General features: G+C 42.8%; 1 protein-coding gene across 1 annotated transcript in view; it reads right to left on the bottom strand.

Moving 5' to 3' along the window:
- The window catches only part of SEC61G (SEC61 translocon subunit gamma), a 329059-nt gene that overhangs the window by 70825 nt on the left and 240281 nt on the right, over positions 1 to 17953 (bottom strand). The gene's annotated exons all lie outside the window — the stretch shown is intronic.

Here is a 17953-nt window from a genome sequence, read left to right on the forward strand (position 1 = left end):
CCCGCTGCCATCTGCCTCCAGCCAAGGAAACACCCGGGGGGGCTGAGGGCTGCACAGAGCTGGCAGACTCAGGCAGCCCCAAAATGCTGTGCTCCGCATCCCTGAAAAAAGTTTCCTTTTAAAATGAGTCGGCGAAAGTCATTGTGGGAGGGACAGCGCATGAGCAAGCAAGCGAGCATGCTTATCAGAGATGGTGCATAAAGATGAACTACTCAAAAAGAAGAGAGTCATGAGTAGCGCCTTGATTTAGAAAGATGCAGAGCCTTACCACGCACAGGACTCAGGTTAACCCCGACAGCGACATTAGTAACTATATTCCTGTTATTTATTATAGATTTTACTTTGGTATATTAATTTTGTATAATGGCTCTCTTTGTTGATTATCAAAGGGTGACTTGATTGCCCTCTAGCATCACGATGGGATTGGTATCCCAATACGGAGTTGATGGCATTTTAGAAATAGCTGGGTGGATCAGATCGACTCGTGGCTGTTGTGCAACTGTACCTTGGGGTTTTAGATACTGCTGCTCATCTGTCTGTCTGGTTTAACCTCACTAGCACTAACACAGTCCCTAGTGGACTGTGAGCTCCTAGGATATTTCCATTTTTCTGTTTAGCAAAACTGTGTAGATACTGTCAGACTCTGAAGGTAGCGTGGGTTTATCAGTACTCCCTCACTCAGCCTCACATTGAAACAGCTTTTTCAGATACAAGGCTCCTTCCAGACTAAAACCAGGTACAGCCCAAAGGTCTCTAACTTTATTGTTTATGTTGCTCTAATTATAGCTGGACAATATATTTTACCATCTGCTGGCAGTTCTCTTACAAATTGTTAGAAAAGCTCGCTTCATTCAGAAGCTTGTCATCCCAAATTTAGTCTAAAAGCAATTTATTTGGAAACAAATGTTTCCAGATGCTTTCCTGAAATGAAGCACCAGTTTTGATTAAAAACAAATAGCTGAAACAACTGAATGAATTCTGGCTCGTGGCTAGTTCATGCCACGATGTTTCTTTCCTCTTCCAAACACCAGCAGAAGTAAACCAAGTGCACATCTCAGTGTTTATATTGGCACTTGAGGCTTGGAAAGGCCTGTGAGCACGGTAGCTGGAGATGGCTGGGGTGAGCTGGCAGAGCAGGGCTTGTCAAAGCGTGCACATCATCCGCTGGGCACATCCCAACGGGATGCCCGACTTCAGCCCCCATTGACTGAAGGGAAGGTACCAGGCTGTAAAACATCCTGTTCTGCCTTTAGGCTGTGCTAATGACCACAAGATAGTCTTCTATTTTATTGAAAAAGGAAAAAGGTTTTTTTAATGCTCATTCTGGTTCCAGTGTGCTGACAAGACCAGATAAACTCAGTCCTAACCTAAAGCTTAGTAGCCAGATGTGTTTCTGATGAAGATGCTAGACCTAATGACAGTTTTAAGAGTACTTTCCATAGAGGGCCCTGCTTCATGCATTAGTTAAATTGCGCACACAATTTGCAGCAACGGAATAAAATTTAACTCTCTTAATTTTTCACATGGTTGGATACTTCCCCACATCAGACAGATACCTCAGTGTGACTGAAGAAGGGTAAACCCTTTCCTCTTTCCCCTTCCTTTCCCCCTCCTCTCTCCTCCCTCTCCCACCCCTCTTCCCACTCCTCCTGGTTGCAGAGTACTCAGATCTGCTTTCCCCTTTCATGGAAGAAAAGGGCAAAGTTTTAGCCTATGAATTTTGCTGAATGTAAAATGAAAGTCATCCATGTGTGAAGAGCAGCCATATGATATGTAAATCACAAAATCACAGACCATGTAGGGCAGCCTGAATTTGTTGTGGCTGCGGAGACAGGAGGAGATTTCAGTAGCTGGGAGGAGAAGAACAGATGACCGTTGCTCCCAAAAGGAATCTGTGTTACTGGTTTTGGCCAGGGGACGGAGATGGTAGCCAAACTGCAGCAGAGGAGTTGGAGGGGGCAGGCAGGAGTGGATTAAAGATTGTAGAGACAACCTGGCGAAGTTAAGGTCTTGCTAGTCAGTTTTCCTGAGGTTCATAGAAGTGGAAGCTCAAGAGCTAACGTGGCAATACCATGACTAACCCATTTTCCTATTCTTTTTATGTAGGTTGTGGCTTGGTATTGTAGCATTATAAAATGTTTGTGTGTTTCTGTGGGTAAGGGCTGTCTCAAGAAACATTTCATGGGTGAGAATGACTGTGATTGCACGCTGCAGCAGGGGACAGTGGCAATCCAAGGCAGACATGTTTCTCTATCTGGGTAGAAGTGTCTTGCATAGGAACATTAATCTTTCCTTAGCTATCAAGGAAATTTGCATAAGCAAGTGTCCATTTCAGAATGGTACTTATTTTTAGGTTAACTAATAGTCACAAACTGCAGAATATATGTTCAAGGCATAGTTTAATAAGAGACTTAGTCGAACGCTTGCCATTTTTAACTTGGGTCCTGACAAATTGCGTGAGCTGCCAGTGTCTCTAGCCTCACTTGTCATGAGATAACAAGCAATTTCGCTGAATTTGGTTCAGTTAGCACTCTTGAAACAAGTGCCAGCAAGTATTCGTGCTCTTCACTCCTCCTTCTCTCTTTCTCCTTCTTTCTGAAAACAAACCAAGCCAAAAGCCCTTCTAGACATTTTGCAGTAGCGTTAATGTTTATAGAAAGTTGAGCAAGCCTCAGCATTGCCCATACACTGGGTAAGTTTTAGAGTCTTGGCTACTATTCACAATTATTTTATTGCTGCACTCTAAGTCCCCATAAATGCCTTAATTTTCTGAGGCCACTGCACCCCACAGCTCCAGCTGATGCTGAGAGCAGGTCCTCACTTCTGAGAAGCATGACGTTTATTGAGGCACCCATTTCTACAGTGGCAGATAATCAGATGAGCTAATTTGTTTAACATGTTTTAGACATCCAAGGAATCTGGTGACCTAGCTGTCTAGGCACCAACAACTTTGTCCTCAGAAAGGCAGTAAAGGCTGTTAGAGCAGTGTGTGGAAAAGCAAGATGAATCTGCACACAGCCAGGCTCCACATTTTGATATCCATCTTGGAGAAGAAGATGGGAATGGAGGCACCGTGTCTTGGGCTGCTCAAGTGTTCACAGCCAGGTGCTGCCCATGTTGCTTCTACAGGGCCTGCAGAAGAGAGAAGGGGGGAGGGAAAGGCCCCACATCTAAAATCTGTTTCTATAGATCTGGTTATATGGAGTAACAAGGAAATTACTGCCTCCAAAAATGTGTATCCTTCCTTGTAGTGGCCACCTCAGCTTCCCTGAAAGGAAGAGACCTGGGGTTTAGTAGCCAGATAAGTTTCTGGCTTTCTGGTCAGGTAAGAAGATGCTGGAGCTAATGGCAGTTTTAAGAGTACTTTCATAGTGGGTTCTACTTTATGCATTGAATTGCACACACAGTTGCAACAGTGGGATAAAATTCATGAGCAGTCCTTCATCTCCCCACCACCACTGCTCCTAGAGACAGAGCCTTCTATGTCCGGGTCTGTTGGTTGGATATGCAGAAATACTTGTGCATAAAGTAGCATGGGATCAAATGGAAGGCAGACAGGGAGACCCCTCTGAAAAAAAGCAGTCTGTCAGTGATTGGATTTGAGCTGTCTTAAAGCTCCCTGTAACTGCACTGAACAAAGGAAATGTCTCCAAGACATTTTTCATCCAGCTCCTGATAAGATAGCATGCTGCATGCTATGTTCAAAAGGATAATGTTTTCTCCCGAGTCAGCTTTTACAGAGGGAAATAGTTGCTTCCATTTTTTTCTTGGAGCAGCTCAGATGGAAGGAATGAGATTTTGGCAAGTCTGTAGAAAAGGGTGGGGTGTCTTATAGGGGAGGACACTAAAATGGAAAAAATTACTCCCTTGAATTGAAATTATTTCATTATCATTTGGATATGATATAACTCGGCAAATTCCTTGTGTTTTCATAATCCTGGGAATTGTTACATTTCTCACTGTGAAGGAGAGAATTGTAAGACAGAGTTCCCTGAAAAGCCCAGAAAGGTCTTTACAGTAAATGTAAGCAAATCATAGCTTTGGGGTTTGAATTCTGACTTTTGTTTAAGGGGGGAAAAAAATAGTCACCCAAGAGGTTTCTCAGCTTTCCACTCTGGAAGAAGGAATTCTTCGGTGAGTCTAATTTTTTTCTAACACATCAGCTGAAGTAGGAAAAATTAGTTTTGTCTTTTTTTTTTTTTTATACTGACTATTAATGATAGTCTCCCTCTTGTGATCATCACTGCCTTTGTCACCAGAAATGTGCAGATGCATAAGAAAGAAATTGCAATCCCCATCTATGCATTACCCACCCGGGAGACACATCTTCCTTTGCAGTGACAGCGGATGGGAGCCACACCTGGTGAAAATGGCCATGAGGCACGCCTATAGCAGGAGAAGCCCAATCTACAGAGAAGTCCCCATCTGTGGACATTTTTACCCCCTGTGGGTTTGGGATCAGCTGGCCAGAAGGCAGTGGGACCAAGCTGGCAGTGCATAGTTTTGATCTTCATCTTCAGGGAGTCCTCTGGTGATGCTGCTTTCCTCAACAGCATCTTGTGCTGACTGCCTCCCTTATTAGTTCTTCCCACTGGGATTGCTGAGACAGCCGCTTACACCAAGCTCAAAACAAATATAAAACACTTTAGACTCAATGACAAAATGAATACCATGTACTTCTTTAGCGGCCAAGAGTCTAAGGAGTCTAATCCTTCATTACTTGATAGATTATTATTTTTCATTCTTTTAAAATGCAGCAAAATTCAAATCTTCAGACCAGGAGAATTTTGTAATTAAGAAGCTTTGAAGTGGAGTAGAAATGAGAAGCCAGGAAGTACAAGCATTTCAGTGCAAGCCCCTAATAAAGAACATATGGGCAAATGATAAACTGGTCTAAGGCTTCATGTAGCACTTAAATGTGGCCAAACTCTGTGCATTCTCATAAAATGCTCTTAATGGGCCAGTTGGACTATTATAGCTGAGGGTGGGGGCGAGAATGAGTGAGAAGTTGTAGTTTTGGCCAATAGTTCCTGATCAGTCCAGAAGAAAATCCAGTTTCTCCTTGTTCTTTGATTAATCCTTTGGCTTTACCTATGTGAATTGTCTTCCATGCAGCAGAAGAAGCAACAGTAGTTCTCACTCTCAGTACGTGTAAGTAGTGCCAACAATTTCTGTTGCCGCTTTTGGCTTCTTTTGTATTGGTATCTGTCTCCTTAAATCAGATACATGTTAAGAATCCCAAGCAGTAGTTGCTAACGCAGCCTATTGTGCAAAATGCAGAAACAGAGCTGTAAAAAATAGGACGGAACGAATTACTGCAAGCAGCCTTCAGTATGAGCCAACCTGCAGTCAAATGCGACACCGTTGTGGGGTTCAATCAACACTCCCATATACAGTGCTTATCTTTGCATCATATTTATACACAATCTATAAATGACATGAAAAATAGAAGCTAACTTTCACTTGTGTTATTGTGTCATGGAGGATACAACTGGTGCAGTAGAGAAAAATAACCAACTGGCTCTCTAACTCTGGAAACTGGCAAAGTAGATGTGATTTTCTGCTAATACAGTGAGACCTCTTGAATGGTAGAAGCCAAGGATGAGCTGGCAGAGACAGTATCTTCCCTGGGGGCTCGAGGAGTACAGCTGCCATTGCGACTTACGCTTGCAACCTCAGACCTTTGCTCCTCAGCGGTAAATTTTTACCAGTGAGTTAAAGTTATCTCATGATGTCTCATTGCCTTCTGAAACAGCCCGTTCAGCAAACCTCTCACCTCTGGAGGGGTGGTAGAGTTTGATATTTCAGAATCAAATCTCTGAGATCCTGGAGATAAAAATACTGGACATGTGGTACAGTTTTGTTATGTCTACCGCTGCCCTTTCCCTGGAGCCAGCAGTAGCCAGCAATAACTTTCTGGCTACATTCACTGGACTGGCTTGTAGCTGTAGTATTAGTCAGAAGACAGCGATGTGCTTATAAGGAAGATATGATGAGAAAAGATATGGCTGGGCCATGTTTCTGTGCCAGATGGGAGAGCTCTGCTATCTCACCTGGCCATGAATGAACAAATAGCCTCGGGTGCTTGTGAAGGAGCTCCAGCATGCCTCCTCGCTGTGCTGCAGCGCAGAAGTGGTGGTGGCAGCTTTCAGCAGACTTCTTGCCATGGGGAAATGGTCACAGCAAATTGGGAAATGAATGTACTACTGTAGTTCGACATTGCATTGCTTTACCTGCTTCTCCTTCTCTACCCCCTACCCTTTGACGTCAAATGGAGATTATAGTTGTGCTTTGAAGCATTCAGTGTGTATCACTTGTAACTCACCAACCGAGAGGAATCACAGTCCTGGGCTGTATCCCGAAGCCTTGGCCATTTTATTCCAGAGTGGTCACAGAAACCCAAAACATGGGAGAGGTGTGTGTCTCCTTCTGCATCAGCTACCATTTCCAGTTACCCTCCTCTTGACCCAGCTTATTCATCTAAGCTATTCACAAGTGAGATGCTGTTGATGTCTTCTACTGCAAGCCCAAGCGATGGCACTTTTTTTTTTTAGGTAGCCCAAAATGAGTAGTTTTCCAGACCTAGGCATCTGGTTCCTGCTGTGCTCTGACCTACTGAGCTGTGGTCCTTGTCCGTCTGGCGGCCTCAGTGGCCTTATTACTCAGGATGTGAATATTCAGGAAATACCTCATCTCTCTTAATCTGTACCCCTGACTTGATCATCTCACCCCTTCTGTCCTCTTCTTCACTCATCTGCTCTCCCAAATCCTTTCTTGACTCCCATGTACTTTGATTTCCTGCTCCTTCCAGCAAACATCCATATATCTACTTTATTTGTTTTTAATGGGTTGAGCAACTTCTGTATTTTTTGTCAGCCTTAGATCATATTTTTCCAAATAAAATTAAGCAGATGGCAGCGCTGTGCTTTTTTATTATTATTATTTATTTGTTTGTTTGTTCCACTTCCTGCCAAGAGTGAGATCTGGAATGACACGGGTTGGGTGTAGGTCAGGTTCAAGAGGTTCTGCATGTCCCCTTGAGGTACCAGCTCACATGCAAAACTGGCAGGTAAGTGTTAGCAGTGCTGTTTGTGCATGTGTCAGGTAATACATTTGTTTTGTGAGTGTTGAGCAGGTGCCTGTTTAGGGAGCTATGTTCTGGGTTCTTTGTTATAAACTCTTAAGTTAATTACTCTTATCAGCTTTCCTTCACCAAAAGGAGAGCATGTGACAAGCTTGGGAGAGCGTCAAGCCATTAGGACTATCTGAACAAGTTCAAAGCTGCTGTTTTGATCTCAGAAAGGTCTGTTCAAACATAACCTTAAAGAAAGCTCTTCTCTGTTTTGGGGAGAGGGAAGCTGTATGTATATGTCTCAAAGACCACAAAACCAAATCACTCTGCATACATCTCTCATCCCTATCGCCCTAGAAAGTAAAGAAGGTTTCAGGGCAGCCTGGATAACTGTAGTTTTCAGAGTTCTTAGAGAAGCACCCCTGAACATCACAAAACTGGGACTTTATTCTAATTGCAAGAAAATTGCATCACATAAGCCAAAAAATTGTCTCATATTCCAGTAAGTCTGAGTAAACCCCTTCAATTCCCTACCCCCGCTCCCCTGAATGCTACATGGTAGTTGGGTAGGCTTCGTACTGGTCTGTAGTAGAAACTGAAAGAACAGCACTGGAAAGACAATTACCTGAACACTTGTTCTAAAAATTCTTTTTTTTGAGAGAGAACTGTGGGAGATGCTAATTTTAGAAGTGCCAAGAGTTATGGGTGTGCAGCAGAAAACCGTGAAGAAAAGATAAACCAACAGAAAAGCATTTGATAAATAACTGACATAACGCATTGAAGAATAACTTGCAAACTATGTTTAGCTTAAGCTTAGTTTTTGTTAAGAAAGTGATTATTTTGGTTATTTGGCATCTGATTAATTAGGAGACCTCTCTTGACTAACATCCCAAGCTAAGTGGCTGGCAGGTGAGAGACAAGATCCAGGCCTGCCCTCAACTACAGAGTGACTCTACATAGAAATAATATTTTAAATGTATGAAGTTTTATTTGACTGCTGTGCACTGCTGTGCCTTGTTGACTATATAAACTTGGTTGAGATGGGTGTCTACAGAAGAGGAGCAGGTCATGCTCCCTGTTAGAACAAGCTCATTATCTCAATTTCTGGTACAATGCTAAAAACAAATGATCTAGTAGATGTCAAATGTTAGGTACCTGAGATCAGGAAATGAGGCTCAGCAACAGATGGAACAGGTTACATAAAGGTGAGAGACTTGCAGGTTGTGTCTCTACCACATTTGTCAAATGCCCTTACACAAAGCCTAAAGAACAGGTCATCCTCTGAGGTATCGCCTATTTTAAAATAGTATCTTCTGATTTGTCAGAGCTGCTTTCTGTCCTATCTGCTGACTCTGCTGATAAGAAATGCATTTTTCTCGCTACTGACAGTCTGCAGCTCTCTTGCGAACCACTGACTACCAAAATCTAACCAGCTCCGTGTGGCAAATCTGCAAAGCCAGTGATGGTGTACAAGTTCTTCTGAGGCCACCACTCAGTCTGCAGCACCTCATGACAGGTGGCCAGACAGAAGGACCCGGCTCTTGGACAGCAGTTCAGAGACCTGGCAGCAAGAAGAAAGAGTGCTGCTTGCAAACTTTGTTGTCTCAGAATTACAGTATCCCTGAACATTATTTTAACAGTTGCTTTTCAACGTTATGGCTTTGTTGCTTCTGGCCGCCATTACCAAGCCTGGTGTTTTGGGTTTGTTTCTTTTTAAGGCATATGGGGAGAATGAACCTGCCCTGCGAAGCACTAGGAAGGCTCAAAATATGGTTGGGGAGAGTCCAGCTCATGTGTATCCGTGCATAAACCCCAAATGTAAAAATTATGTACTGGACAGTGTGCGTGAAATACCAGACCTCCCTCCAGGGCTGTCAGTGTGGTTCCAAGCCTGTCAATGTCTTCAGAAACCAGAGCCATCACAAATGCCCCATTAGTCAAGGGTTAGCTGGTCCCACAGCTGTCACTGTGAGTGCCCTGTCCTGAGCTCCATCTACAAAGGATTCACTTGCCAACATGAGCGTTTCATGGAGAAGGGGGCAGTGGGGTGGCAGGACCATCTGCTTAGTTTCAAAGGACCAAATCAGGGCCAGAAAGTAATTACAAGCACGTTATGGGGAAGGTGTAGCACAGGGCCATTTAGCAAACCCCTTAAGAAAGAGTGGACCGAGCTGTGCTTGTAGCTACCCTGAAATTAACTGACAACTTTTATATTCAGTGATGATACTCTGAGGTTACACTGTCTGAAAAAGGTAAACGTAACTTCAATTTCTACAATATTCTGTGGTCACATTGAAGATATCCTTTTCTGTATGCGTTCATAAAGCTATACAAAACCTTCCCAAGGAAAATCAAATATACAAATTTACATTATATAGCCATGGAAATTAAAGCCTGCATATTCAAAACTGGATGTCAAAAATCACAATCATAAAACAGAAGACAGACTTTCAAAAATGCTGAGCCACTCACTGAAGTCAGTGGGCAAGCTTAGTACTTCTGCTTCCTCATGTACACACCTCTGATTTATATACTGAAAGACATTTTCTCCAATTTCAACCTAAATCTCAATGGTTTGGGGGAGAATTTGCTCGCTCAGTGACACTTATAATTCTAATCCTATAGCTTATACCCCTCTGAAGCTATGGGAAACCTGGAATAATAATGCAAACTAGCAAATACTGAAGTTTGATTTTTCTCATGGGTGTCGTTCTCACAAAAGAAGAGAAAAACAAAGAAGAAAACAAAATTTTAGTGAGTAATTGTTTTGCTAAAGATTTAGTTCTTGTTTCTTTGGGAAGGACCTTCCTTTCAAAAACCTAAACATTTTACTTTTTGATAAAAACATATATAAGTTCTAAAAACATCTAATTTTAAAAGCTCTGAAAGAAAATTATTCTAGTCTTGCTGAATTCTTCATAGCAAATAAGGTTTATGCTCTCATCCATATGTGCCTATTTGTCTGATCTCTGTAAAAGACAACAGAAATTTACTTTTATGCTGTACACTAACATTCTGGTGCATAAGTATTTCTGCTATCCCATATAAAATACACAATCAGGTCCTTTTATAAACCTCCTTGTCTTTTATTGCTTGTAAGCCTGAAAAGAAGACAGTAGACACTATTTTGTTTTGAGTTGCTATAAATTTTGACATTTGTCTAAGGGGATAATTCATGTAGCGCTGTAGGACTGTTGTTTGAATTCCAGCAGGAAAAATGTCTTGTTTTGAAAGAAAGGCTTGTTTAAAATCACAAATCTCATATGAGAAGCCAGATAATAAAGCCAAAAAAGGGAACAAAAACAATTCTTACAAGGCGGACCTCTAAGCTTTGAATTGCCTGATGTATGAGCTGTCAGAAATCCAAAGTTCACCATGTGCAGAGAAATGTTTTGCAAAATCCCTAAGTTAGGGCTTTCTTGGCAGGATGTATTTCCTGAGCAGCATTTTGAAAAATTTCATTGCTTACAATTGTAAAAAAGCTTTCAAAATGGTGCCTTTCTGCAGTAGAAGTAGAAATGCCATGTTAGAGCCTTTTTTCAACATTTTCCTTGTGCTGGTGTAATCGCTATTTCTTTGTCATTTCTAGAGATAATAAAGGCATATATCCTTTTGGTTCAGCTGCGATACATGAACTTCCCAAACATTTTTGTGTGACAAAATTATTGAGTATTTAGGAGGTAGAATACAGCATCTGAAACCTTTGGTGGAAAGCCACGCGAGATCAATTGCTAGTGCTAGTTATTCAGTGTAGTAGGCTAACATGAGTGGTGACTGACTTACAGTAATGTGAGAAACAGTTACAGATTTTAAGGCTCTATCTCCAAACACACTGAAAACACCTTCAGGTTTTGCCAATACCATTTATTTGTGTGGTGGGGGTAGGTCCAACCCAACTCAGGAAGGTCAAGCACTAAGAATACCTTAAACCAAATCCTGTGTCTTAAATCAGCTTCTGATTAGAGAATTGCTTGAACAGGATCCAGAACATGAATGACAGACACCTTTGGTCTGACTGTACTTTTTCTGAACTCCTTATGGCCATTTCCCAAGAAGGGGAAGGTTGTGGAAGAGAGGGACTGGACTGAAGAGGTTCCAGCCAACCCCAAACCTGCACTTAGTTGCAGCATGGCCAAACCTAGTCTCTGAAGATGGGTAACCCACACTTCCTTTCACCTGCCCTAAGTCTCACAGGATGACAGCCAGCTGTAGGTAAATGAGAAATGTGGGGAGCAGGGACTATAAAGAGAAAAAGCTCAGCTGGTGCCTTTTTAAGAGGAGGGGAAGAGGTGTGATAAAAGAGGAACAGGAGAAGTCAGACCTAGACCTGGTGATGAAGAAATGTTGCTCACCTAGTGCTCCTTCAACACTGCCTTCCTCCAAGTACATTCTGTGAGCTACTGAGGGTGCCTTGCAGCTCCACGGTAGCTTAGCTTATGCAAAGATAAAGTTCTGGCAAAAGCTATCTGATGCTTCTCTAGCAAACAGAAGATGGAGTTGAGCAGTGTATCTCATAGAATCCTGCACTCTCCAAGATGCACATGATCTTCCCACTGGATTAAGAAGATTTATGTATTCTAGCTCTCCAATAAGTGCAAAGCTGGTTGTTAAGAAATGGGGATACAGCTGTAGTGAGTGCAAGTTAGCTCTGTGCACAGTGCATTGGCCTAGTGGCTTTTGTTTCTAGCTTTGTGCAAATTCTTTAGTATATCATGGGGCTAGAAGTGATGTCATCAACAGCAACCTCATGGTTGTGTGGGCAGCTATTTCTGCTAATCCTAGGGAATGCTACATCAAGCTCTGTCTCAAAAATAATTAAGCCTTTTGCACTCACTCCTCCCAGTGGCATGACTGTTTCAGATCCTCTCTGTTCAGCTGGTTAGAAACGTTATTTCCCAGCTGAGCTATAGTTATGGCTCATTTCTACTCAATCTGAATTGAACATCTAGGGGAAATCCAGGACACATGGTATATTCAGTGCCTGAGATGGACTGTAATTGCACTGATAGAGCTGCCAAGGAGCTCTGCTCAATGGATAGAGGTGTTTGGAGAAGGGTGGTGCCTTTGCAGTTGTGAAAGATATATTTCTCCATGTTATCAAAGCATAAGCCTGTAGCTCAACTGGTCCCAGTAGATGGTGAGGGTAGGAAAGATTCTCATCTTCTAAACCAAACTTAGAAAAGTTCCAAACATCTTTTGCCTCCTGAGCTCAAGTAACAATAGGCTTCATTTTCTCAGCTTCAGTATTGGTTCCCAGGGGGGAGATCTGAAGCTAAGTAAAACAAGCTGTGTATAATTACTGCTTTCTGAAAAGCAGGAGGAGCTGAGCCAGTACAAATGGTAAGGTTTGGTTCTCGATAAGAATTTTTCAGAGCAGCACTGACAGGCAAACCCTGCAGCCCTAGCTCAGCTAAACATCTCCAAGTCACATTCTGACCAATTTGTCTGGGAACCACAGTTGCTTCATCAATTCCTTTTAAAAAAAAGAAAAATCTCTGAAACATAGCATTTTCTACTGCATCTCATTTTGCCATAGCATTACTGGTTGCCAGATAGGGCTTCACTGAGGATAAATAGTATATAGCAAGTCAGTGGTGTTTCAGGATCAAGCAACACCCTGCACACACACGTTTCTCCCTGCAATTGCGGCACTTGCACATTCTTCTAGGTTTGTGAGTTTTGCATCTGTTCCACCATTCCTGCTCCAGCTCCCTACCCTTGGCCTAAAGACCAAGAACATCCACTTAAGTCCGTTTAGGAGATTTTTGTGATGGATGCATCAAGAAGACTTGGCTGCTTGTCCTCCTTAAGGAGCCGTGTGCATTTCATAAAAGGACATGTTTTCTGATGGCCTCCTGTGTGCTTGCAGTGCTTTCCCAACCTCTTTTGAACAGCTGTCAATACGACCACTGGCTTCGCTGTTCTTTGAGGGCTTGTGCAGCATTGAGAGAGGGCAGCAGACAAGCTTCCAGCTGGAGCGGCCCTGCGTGTGCCCAGGTGTAGTTGTCACCAGCTGGGCAAGTAGTGCTGTCAGGGACACGGGAGCCAGAAGACAGTGCAGATCCCACTTTGAAAGGTATGGCATTGTGAGGCTGAGAGATGTTTGGGCAGGGGGGCGAGTGCTGCAGAGGGGCTGTCACCCAAATTAGCTTACACTTCCGCACATGATGGGGACATGCTATTGTGATGTCAAATACGCTCTTTACCACTTTCCAGGATGGTTCCTAATCTCCATGTCCTGCTATTTCTCTCTCTTCCTCCTGTATCTCTTTGTAAATAGCAGCTGGGTCAAGAAACAGGCTGTATCTCTCATGGAGGCAAATATACTTGTTCTTCTCACATTGCCCTTCTCTGCAGGCATCGTTTCAGGACTTTCAGGCTGTCTGTGAGCTGGGATCCATCTGAGAGACTGTCCGTACTCAGCCTGCCACTGCGGTGGAGCTGCCCATTTTGGACATTGGCAAAGTGTTCTCTGCTCTGCTGCCAGCCTCACCTCATTCTCAGAGAGGCTGTTAGCACTGGCAGGGCTTTCAGACTTTGAGTCAGAGGTTTAAATTCAGCTGAAAGGTACTCTTGCGTTCCGCTGCTTCTGAAATATTCTTTACCTATCCTTACTGTTGATGAGGATGGGTTTTGTTCTGCATTATCCAGAATGGCTGGATTTTAAGAACAAGGTTGTTTTACTGCATCTCAAGGTTCTGTGGTTTTAATAATTGCTGTCCAACATCCTTGTACTTTTGAGGAAGGGAAAAAAAAAGGGGGGGGGGGGGCTCCTTGAAGTAATGTTAGTTTTTTAAGTTAAATCATGTAACTCTACAATTGTCAAAACACACATCTGTGTTTACTGAGTATCTTAGATCTTTAGTGCAGTTTTTAAAAGGTCTCTTCTTCTTCCAGTCAAGCTGTCAGGGATAATTTCAACACACATTCACTGTCCTAGATGAAAATACTACTGATGAATAATGCCCCTCACAGAGCCTATGATGGATAGCAAGTTAAACTGAGTAGTTAAACTAAACTTTGCATAGCTCAGAGGTTCCTGCTCATGACACTGCTTACTGCTTTGTTGCATACTTGTGGCATCTTTTTTTTAAAACAAAAAACCAACATCCAAAAAAACCCCCAAGACTTGTTAGGATAGTTATTAGGCTTTTGAAAATAAATGAAGCAAACTCTGAAAGTGCAGTAAGAGCTGTCTCACATGAGGCAAACACGGACATAGTAACCTAACTGCTTATTCTCTATTCAAAGCGCGGCATACATTCACACAAAACCTTGCTGCAGATTACTGGAGCAGCAGCTTACAAGAGGATGGAATATTTTATAAGAGGGATCTAGAGAAAATGAGAAAGGAGTACATGACTGCGCAGTGATTAGCGATAACTGTTCCCCTCAGCTCCACGCTGAGCTTCAAAGCAAATAGCTAAGCGCTTCCAGCAAAAAGAAGCATGATTGCTGAACAAGTGCATGCCTTGGAACGCACTGTTCCTGTTACAGCAGGTGCCATGTTGTATTATTTCATTGTGAGGCTTAGAGTTGTGTGTTTGTTTCTAAGAACTCCAGTACTTGTGGTTTCAGAAACATTTGGTCATTTTTATTAATAATTGCAACAATTATTTCATCTGTCCAATTCATCTCCAGCCCTCTCCACCTAAGAAGAGTGAGGGACATCCACCCCCAACCTTCCAGTCTGGGTTAAAACATTTCCTTGCATCAGGAGAGGTGCAGCCTCACAACTCTTCTGATGGAGAAGGAACTGAACCTTGTTCTCTCACACGACAGACAAATTCTCAGACTGTTGAATTACTGCTTTAAAAGGGACTGGGAACATCACCTCCACTTGGGCCATGTCCTCGTTTGCCTGCAGCTATGCCTAGTCAGAGTGAACCATGGGAGGGAGGGACACAAGGGTAGTAGGTGTGAGGTCTTTATGGGACGTGAGCATGACCAAGCTGTTAGTTGGTCGGTGACATCAGGCACTGGGGTGAGGCAGCTGAGGTGTTTTCCATGGCTAAATGAGTTACCTTGTGTCAGCTGGGCTGGTAACCGATTACCTGCAAAATACAGGGTAAAATGCATGACCTTGTATCTCTTTGCTTGGCCAAGGGGGAAGTGCCCACTGCCAAGACAGAACAGCTGAGATTAAACTTCACCAAGCATCTTTCCCCTCACACTTTCAATGGGTTATCCTGAATTTACAGACAAATACTGAAATGAGTCTTATTTGCATGTAGCCTCATAAAAATTGACCTTTTGTACAGAGAAATTGTTCTTCTCCCATTTTAAGGAATTTCTTTTTTGGATTTGGGATTTTTTTTTTTTAAGTTCTTGCCAATATAATATATACAGTCTGTGAATCTGAACCTACAGAATATACTCATGCTACAGGCAGGACAGTTATCTTTTTATTCCCCATAGCTTAAAAAGAAATGTCATGTACCACAGCAGATCCCAGCTTCCTCCGCTTTGTACTTAAACTGCTAAGGCTATGGCTTCCCCCATGCTGCTCACTGAGTTGCAGCAGTAAAGCTATTTGTGAGGCTGGGCCATGAACCGTATTGTAAATTGATTTTAAAAAAAGGCAAGGGAATGGGATGGGGGAGAGAAGAAAACCACCCAGCAAAACCCACTATTTTTTTGCCTCCTGGAACAGAGAGAGTTGTGTACTCCTATACAAAGTGAATGTCCCATGGGCAGTAGAGTTGTTTCAATTCAGTGGCTTTTTACAACCGCCCCAGACTCACTTTGCATAGAGCACAAGAAGAACCCGGGCATTCAAGGAGTGAGGCAACAAAGAATTAGGGAGGAGGTCACAAAATCTGAAATGAAATGTCATTGTGGGAAAATGATCAAAGCATGCACCCGGGGAAGATAGATGTAGACCGCCTAAAACAGCTGTGCAATTCTTTAGGGAGTCAGTGGAGTTTTCGCTGGATCTATGTTGCAATTGTTCTCATGGTTCATGCTTTGTAAATCCATAGCTTGCTCTAACTTGTAGTGGTGTGAACTTGATGAACCGCTGCTTGGGTCATTTGATATTTGTTTTAGTAATTTAAACTTGGTGGGTTTTCCCCCCAGTAAAATACAACTGAAAAGCAACACTATGGACTCTTCTACAATACAAATTTAATCCCGTAGATCTAAAGCTCAGAACTGAATAACCACCACAGAAAATATACTTGAAGAGATTAAAAGGATTAAATAAATAGCTTTCTATAGAAATAATTTTTTAAAACCTTGTGGAATGTGATAGAAAGCTAAGGTGCAGCAGTGTGTTTGCAGCCATCAAAGGAGTGCAGTTCGAGGGGCATAAGAGCATTCTGGGGGATTTTTTTGAATGGGAAATTTGCAGGTCGCCTTCCTCTCAGTGCTGCGGTCTCCTCTGTTTCCCCTTTGTCAGCTGTTGAAGGAGTGGCTCTCGTTCCTAGACGTCTGAATGTGTTTGATTTGGGTCCCTGCTCCAATTTCCCAGCTGTTACTTGAAGGCCGTTTTGAGGTTTGGAGTATCTTCTCTGCCTCACTTGTTGAGCCCACAAAGGCCTCCAAGAAAACTAGGAGGTTTGCCAAAGCATACAGGGTCAGAGGGAGTCCCCAAAAGCGTGGCCGCCCTTGCAGAAACAGCAAGTTTGGCAACTGCAGCCTGGTAGTCCTGGGAAGCAGAGTAATTTGTTTATCCGGAGAATCAAGAGCAGCACCATGAATCTTTTTTGCATGGGTAGGACTTGTAGCTTGTCTCGCTTGTGTTAGTGTCCCCATTTCTGCAGTGTCCCAATAGCTCAGCCTGAAAAGTCCCAGGCACAGTAGTACACTTGCTGTTGAACCCTCTCCTCATTTCTCTCAGATCCTGCAATCGCTCCTGTCCCTGCCAGAAGGTTGAAAATTTATTGGAACCAAACAAAATGGAGAAAAACAGGAAGAAGAATGCACTGATGTTGTTCTGCAGTGGGACTTCTGATGTGTTAGAAATCCAAAAACCTCAGTGGATAGGCATGCTGTCTTTGAGATGACAGTCTTACAGTGTGTTAGGGTTTGCGAGCTTCTTAAGCTAAAGGGTAAAAATAGATGGATTCAAAACAATATGAAAATAGTTACCATTCTCTTTACATTCAGTCATAGGATTAGTTGAGAAGACACCAAGCGATGTCCAGCAAACAAGCAATTGTTGGCCCTGTCCTAGGATCACACCCTGTGTTAATTATCAGTAGTTAGGCTGTGGTCAGTTGTGGTTATAGCAGACGTGTGTGCCATATGAAGGCAGCTGTGCTGTGTCCCCCCCCTTGGAATGCATTTGATGGATTATTTCAGTTTCTGCTTTTGAAACTATTAGAAAAGTGAAAACATTATTATACCTTTCTGCCTGCTATATCATCTAGCCAGGTTCTTGCCCAAGCGGTGCTAGTGTGTTCAATCTACCTATCTATGGTGGTTACTAGGTGTGTGCATCTTACATGTCATCTTCTCACATTTATTTAGGTACAAAAGACTCACCTTTATAACTATTTTAGTTATAACCTTTATAACTATTAGTAGACACAGGCCTTTTAGCGATTACCATTGTACTAGTATGGAAGACCATCCACTGTCATCTTCTAGAGACTCTTATGATCTGAGAGGTGTTGTTCCTTCCTCATTTTAGGCAACATTTCAACTTTATCTGCCGCCGTTAGCTGTATTTTATTTTTTTGTTTACTGACTCCTCCTATAGACCAATTACCCTCTTAGTCATCATTTAGCTGAGTTATATATACACCCGCCTTCCCCCTGCCCCCCCCCCCGCCCCCCCCCCCAGCAATACGACACACCTATCTGATAATTTGGGTGGGCCTTTTGTGTTTTATAGCATGAGAAAACAGGCCATCCAAATATCGTGGTAATTAGTGT

The sequence above is a fragment of the Balearica regulorum genome, chromosome 2, assembly GCF_011004875.1.
Source record: "Balearica regulorum gibbericeps isolate bBalReg1 chromosome 2, bBalReg1.pri, whole genome shotgun sequence".
NCBI classification, from domain to species: domain Eukaryota; kingdom Metazoa; phylum Chordata; class Aves; order Gruiformes; family Gruidae; genus Balearica; species Balearica regulorum.